The sequence below is a fragment of the Cricetulus griseus genome, chromosome 4 (assembly GCF_003668045.3).
Source record: "Cricetulus griseus strain 17A/GY chromosome 4, alternate assembly CriGri-PICRH-1.0, whole genome shotgun sequence".
NCBI lineage: Eukaryota > Metazoa > Chordata > Mammalia > Rodentia > Cricetidae > Cricetulus > Cricetulus griseus.
In genome coordinates, this window is record NC_048597.1 from 162,236,478 (window position 1) to 162,242,935 (window position 6,458).

The window sequence follows — 6,458 nt, forward strand, 5'->3', positions numbered from 1 at the left end:
ATTTGTGTTAATTCTAAATGTGATATAACATGAGTCATTTTCTATTAGCAAATTATAAATCAACTATGTAAATCAGTACATCTCCATATGGCATCTATTATATTCTCAAGATAAAAATATTTCATTAAAATATCTGTATACTTGTGTGGCAATAGAAAGAAAGAAAGAAAGAAAGAAAGAAAGAAAGAAAGAAAGATAGATAGATAGATAGATAAGTAAAGGGTCTTATATGTACATAATGAACCTCCTGCCTTACTTTCCAAGAAGTGCTAGGATTATAGGCATGCATGCCATGGTCAGTTTATTTATTTGCTTAGGATCAAACCTAGGGCTTCTTTAGGAAACCCTCTACCAACTGAGCTATATCCTCAGGCAGAATGTTTAATGATTAGTAAAAAAACAAAAACAAACAAACAAAAACCTATGATCTTAGTGAGTAAAGAGAGACATGGGTTATATAGTGATGTTTTATTTTGTTGTTTTGGCTTTGGTGTTTCAAGACAGGGTTTCTCTGTAGTTTTGGAGCCTATCCTGGAACTTGCTCTGTAGCCCAAGCTGGCCTCAAACTCAAAGAGCTCCACCTGCCTCTGCTTCCTGAGTGCTGGGATTAAAGCATGTGCCACCACCACCTGGTGGCAATGTTTATAAAAAGTAATGCTTTAAGTGCATCAAAAAATTATAAAGGATTGCTTTTGAATAAATAGTAATTTTGAAGAAATTATTAAATATTTTATATTTTATTTTAAAAACTTACTGTTTAAATGGTAGTCTTCAACCAAAGGACATGTTCAGAATATGACTTTTAATTTAAGTCTGTCTTTCTCAATATTTGGGGAGATAGCCCTACAAATAATCCCAAAGTTAGTGCATCAATAGCAGACAGCAGAATTGCAGCTGTGCACGTGCCTAAACTCAGCTCTGTTTGTTATCAGGAAAGTAGATTCTGTCATTTGTTCTGGCTCACAGGTGAGATAAGCAACCACACCCTGTGAGGACATCTGAATGCTCCTACACAGTATCACATCAGCAATTAGGGAAAAAATCACAGTTGACCATAAATAGCAATCTGTAGTAGCATTTAAGGCAATAAAATGAATTCCAGAGGCCTCCTGTGGTTCAGTTCATCAAATGATACTTAGCAGAGATGGTGTGGGGCTGGGCTCAGCGCTGATTTTCATAACCAAGTTGTGAATAACTGGACCACCACTTGGAAATGTGTGTACATGACATCACTCACCACATAGGACCAGGGTTTCTCTCTCTTCTTCCTGTGACAACAACAGCACCAAACACAGAGACACTTGGAGAACATTTGACGGGTATATCCCATCCTTCACTTGTATCCTTATTCTTTTTACCATTCTTCTACCTACACCCTTAATTTGGTATTTTTTAACCTAGTGTTTCTCTAATATATTCAAACACCACCTGTCCTAGTTAGGGTTTCTGTGATAAACCACCATGACTAAAAGCAATTTGGGAAGGAAAGAGTGTATTTCAGCTTACAATTCACTTAGGGAAGTCAGGGCAGGAACTGAAGTAGAAGCCCTGGAGGAATGCTGCTTACTGGCTTACTCTCATGGCTTGCTCAACCAGCTTTCTTATATAACTCAGGCCTACCTGCTTAGGGGTGGCACCACCCATGATGGACAGGACCCTCCCACATCAGTCCTTCACTAGTCAAGAAAATGCCAGATAGACTTTGTGAGGATGGACATAGGGCTGACCCCGCCCCCTGATGACAGGCGGGGCACTCACAGAGACTGCTTCGCCATCACTACATCACTACGTCACTCGTCACGCATTACGGGCCTGTGTGAGGGCCTGTGTGAGGACTCTTCGAATGCATGGAACCTCAGTGCGCGTGCAGGGTCTTCCCTTTAAAAGTTTTAACTTCCCGGCTTCTCTCTCTCTCTCTCTCTGGTGATCGACCATGGTGGTCAGCCATTAACTCTCTTTCTTCTCTGTCTCTCTTCTCTTACTCTCTGTCCTGCTCTGTTCTATTTCTCTCTCACTCGCTCTCCTGTGATATAATAAACTATTGTTAATGTATCTCTTGTTCTCATGTCTCATCTTGCACCTTCTTCTAATTTAAGCAAAAACAATAATAAATAACAGACTTGCCTATAGGCCAGTTTCATAGAGGCCTTTTCTTGAGAGTCCCTCTTCCCAAATGACTCTAACTTGTGTCACGTTGACACAAAACTAACCAGGACATTGCCTGAATAGACTGGGGTATTAGAGAATCCATATACTTTTCAAGAATTGGAATGAGGGAAACCCCATAAGAAGTCTACAGTTTTTGATTTTGCAACTGGAGGGGGGTCTCCATCATGACCTTGTCAGACTACCCTGCTAACTCACAGCTCATCCCGGGAGTTCCAACACACCCTCACCGATCAATCTGCCAGGTATTTTTCTCACTATGGAATCGTCTGCTTAAACAGTAGGGACAACACTCCGGAGTGTCTATATTCAACATGATACCTTTCAGCACAGTTGAATGGGAAAATAGAGGAGCCTTGCTCTTCAGTCCCTGGCACAGGTTTGCTTAGCTCTGGGCAAGGCACTGCAATGGGTCCTTCTTACATTTTTGTGTCTCAGGGAGGAGGCCTCATATACCTAACTGGCCTTGAAGTGTCCAAGCACCCACCCCCACCCTAACTCTTATTCTCCTGTGGGAGACAGCTCTCCTCCTTCCTCTTCTGTTTGGAGATGCACACACGGAGCTGTGACTTCTCTTCTTGTCTTATTTCACTTCCTCATCCACCAACCCACACTCACAAGGCCACCAGTGTCTTCAACACTTCATTGTCTGCCTAAAATGAATGAAATCGCACAGGGATTTTCCAAACACTGCAATGCAAGGCAAACCTTTTAGACTCCTGGCTTCTAGACTGTGTATATCAAACAGTAGATATGGCACCAATTTTTTATTTTTCCAAATAAGGACATTAAAAAAAAACAGTTGAAATCAGGGAAAATCTTTCATCTACAATATATAGGATTCCATTTAAAAAGGACATTCAAATATATATATATATACATATATATATATATATAAATATATATATATATATAATCTGAGGTTATGTCAATCAACCCTGAACATACATACAAGTAAAATTACATGAACAGGTTATATTTAGGAATGTATATAAATATATAAATACATATTTCCACACAATAACAATTGATTGAAAAAGAGGCCATGAATTTGGAGAAAGTGGAGGGGTATACAGGAGGGAGGAAAGTCATGGTTCAGCAGGTGGAGCTAAGTGCCACCAAAACTGATGCCTGGAGTTTGCTGACACTAAGTATGCTGTGAATTGCAAGAGCCTGACCCATAGTTGGGAAGAACTCCTGGAGATGGGGCGGCTGTTTCTTCTTCTTCTTCTTCTTCTTCTTCTTCTTCTTCTTCTTCTTCTTCTTCTTCTTCTTCTTCTTCTTCTTCTTCGACTATTGGAATTCTGAGCTCTTCTTTTTGTTTCAAGATGTGCTCCTTTTGATCCATTTGAAAACAGAAGAAAAAAGAACAACATTAAGCTCTAGCTGTGGTAGTACACACCTTTAATCCCAGCACTCAGGAGGTAGAGGCAGGTGGATCTCTGTGAGTTCGAGGCCAGCCTGGTCTACACAGCAAGTTCCTGGACAGATTCCAAAGCTACACAGAGAAACCCTGTCTTAAATTTTAAAAAAGGAACAACATTAAGTTGTGTGGTCACAGAATTCCATTGTGGGTAGCCATGAGGAGCCAATCCCCCAGTGCCTGAATTTTAATGGCGAAGTGGTGATTTCCAAGGAGTCCCCTCTAAGGAATTCCTATGAAATATTGCAGAAAAGGAGAATTTTGAAAGTTGTCAGAAAGAATTTGATGGAAAAAACAAGTGCTTAGAACTGTCCATTGAAGTTGGAGAAGACAAAAAGGACTGGTAGTTTTATGGGCATTTCTCTAAAGCATGGGATTCATGGAGACTCCTAAAGTCAGACACTTTGGGAGCTGTGTTCCTGCCTCTGGCTGCACACCTGAGCCTGACTGTGAGATGGTTTCTCCGGAGGACCATTGCACAGAATGAAGGAAAATCAGAAACATGCCTACTTTATCTCAAGGCTAACTCAGCCTCTGCAGAATGGCCCCCACACCATGGCTTAGAAGTGATCTGTGGCTCAATGGTGAGTAGTGTGTTCAACAGCTGTAGAAATCTCAAGGGAATACCTTAGAGTCGGCCACCAAAGAGGGCTTGGGACTTCCAGAAGAGGAAGAAGAGAATAAGAAAAAGGGAGATAAGAAGACAAAGTGTGAAAAACCTCCACACCTCTTCCTGTCATAGCACAAGATCAAGGTGAAAGGAGAAGGCCAGGTGGGAACTTCTAATCCAAAAGCTCGGCCTCAATATCTATACGGGGAAGAGTGGAAACAGACTGACTCAGGCAGCCATGGTGTTGAACAGCTCATAGGCCAGACAACTGTATTTCCAAAGCTAGATACACTGTCAGGTCCTTTGGCATCAGGAAAAAATGAAAAGATTACTGTTCACAGCACAGTCTGTGAGCCACAGCAATGGATTTCTGGAGAAAGGCCTGAAGGTGCAGGTGTATGAGTTATAGAAAAATAACTTCTTAGATACTAAAAATTTTGGTTTGGGGATTTAAGAACACATTGACCTGGGCATCAAATATGACATGAGCATTGGGATCTACAGCCTGTATTTCTAAGTGGTGCTGGGTAGGCCAGGTTTCCGCACTGAACACAAGAAGTGCAGGACAGGCTGTTCTGGGGCCAAACATAGAATCAGCAAAGAGGAGGCCAACTGCTTGTTCCAGTGGAGTTATAATGGAATCATCCTTCCTGAGGAATAACTTTTATCCAAAAGGTCAAAAAAAGTTTCTCAGAATTGCAATTAAGAAAAAAAACAGAGAAGAGGAGATAACCTCTACACAATTGTCAAAGACCTCATGGGTGGGGGAGGTTGGAACAGAGATCATGTTGGTGACATTCCCATGTTATATTGTAACAGATGTGCATGGATAGATAGCAACAATGGGTACCCAGACAGCAGAGAGAGCCTTGGAGATGCACCCTGACTGCTCTATTATCGAGACCTTAAGGTAAAGGCAGAGGCTGACAAGGACAATCTGTGAAAGACTGTGTCATCTTGCTGTCTGGAATTGAACTCTCATCTGCAGGCTTCAGTGTGGACAATCCCCAGATCTCTCCTAACAGGCTCCACAGGACAGTCAGATTGACAAGGGTGACCTCACTATGGATGACTGAAGAGGTAGCAACCCTTGAAGGAGATGACAATATATCATATATGAAGAATCATACTAGGTTTAACCAGGAGAAACACAGATTCCCATGTTCAGGTCTTACCCTCACTCCTGATGACACATTTCCCAGGATGCTTTGTTTTGTTTTGTGCTAGCATGCTAAGGTTCTCTGAGGCCTGATAATTGAGATGTAGATAGGATTTCTTTCTTTTTTTTCCTTTTTTTTTAATTTGAATTAGAAATAAGATTGTTTTACATGACAATCCCAGTTCCCTCTCCCTCCAGTCCTCCCTTACCACCACCCCCCAACTAAAACCCTATCTATCACATATCCTTTCTGCTCCCCATGGATGGTGAGGCCTTCCATAGGGGGCCATCAGAGTCTATTGTATCCTTTGGGATAGGGCCTAGGCCCACCCCCGTGTGTCTTGGCTCAAGGAGTATTCCTCTATGTGGAATGGGCTCCCAGAGTCCACACCTATGCTAGGGATAAGTACTGAACTATTACAGAAGGTCCCGTAGATTTTCGAGGTTTCCTCACTGAAACCCATGTTCCTGGGGTCTGGATCAGTCCCGTGCTGGTATCCCAGCTATCAGTCTGGGGAGCAACAATTCCCCAATGTTCAGGTCAGCTGTTTCTGTGGGTTTCACCAGGCTGGTATGGACTCCTTTGCTCTTCAGGCATCCTTCTCTGCATCTGGATTCCAGTTCAGTTCAGTGATTAGTTGTGGGTGTCTGCTTCTACTTCCACCAGCTGCTGGATGAGGGCTATCGGGTGGCATATAAGTCAGTCATCAATCTCATTATCAGGGGAGGGCATTTAAGGTAGCCTCTCCTCTGTTGCTTATATTGTTAGCTGGTATCATCTTTGTAGATCTCCAGACATTTCCCTAGTGCCTGATTTCTCTGTAAACCTAAAATGTCTCCCTCTATTATGGTATCTCCATTCTTGTTATCTTCTGTTCTTCCCCTGACTCAACCTTTCTGCTCCCTCATGTCCTCCACATCCCTCCTCTTCTCCCCTTCTCATTCTCCTAGCTCCCTCCCCCCTCTTCCCGATTTGCTCAGGGGATCTTGACCCTTCCCCCTTCTCCAGGGGACCTTGTATGTCTCTCTTAGGGTCCTCCTTGTTTCCTAGCTTCTCTGGCCGTGTGGATTGTAGGCTGGTAATCCTTTACCCTATGTCT

General features: G+C 42.5%; 1 pseudogene; it reads left to right on the plus strand.

Annotated features, from left to right (window-relative positions):
• Window positions 1-1,710: 1,710 nt before the first annotated feature.
• LOC100773976 lies at window positions 1,711-4,860 on the plus strand (annotated as a pseudogene).
• The last annotated feature ends 1,598 nt before the right edge of the window (window positions 4,861-6,458 follow it).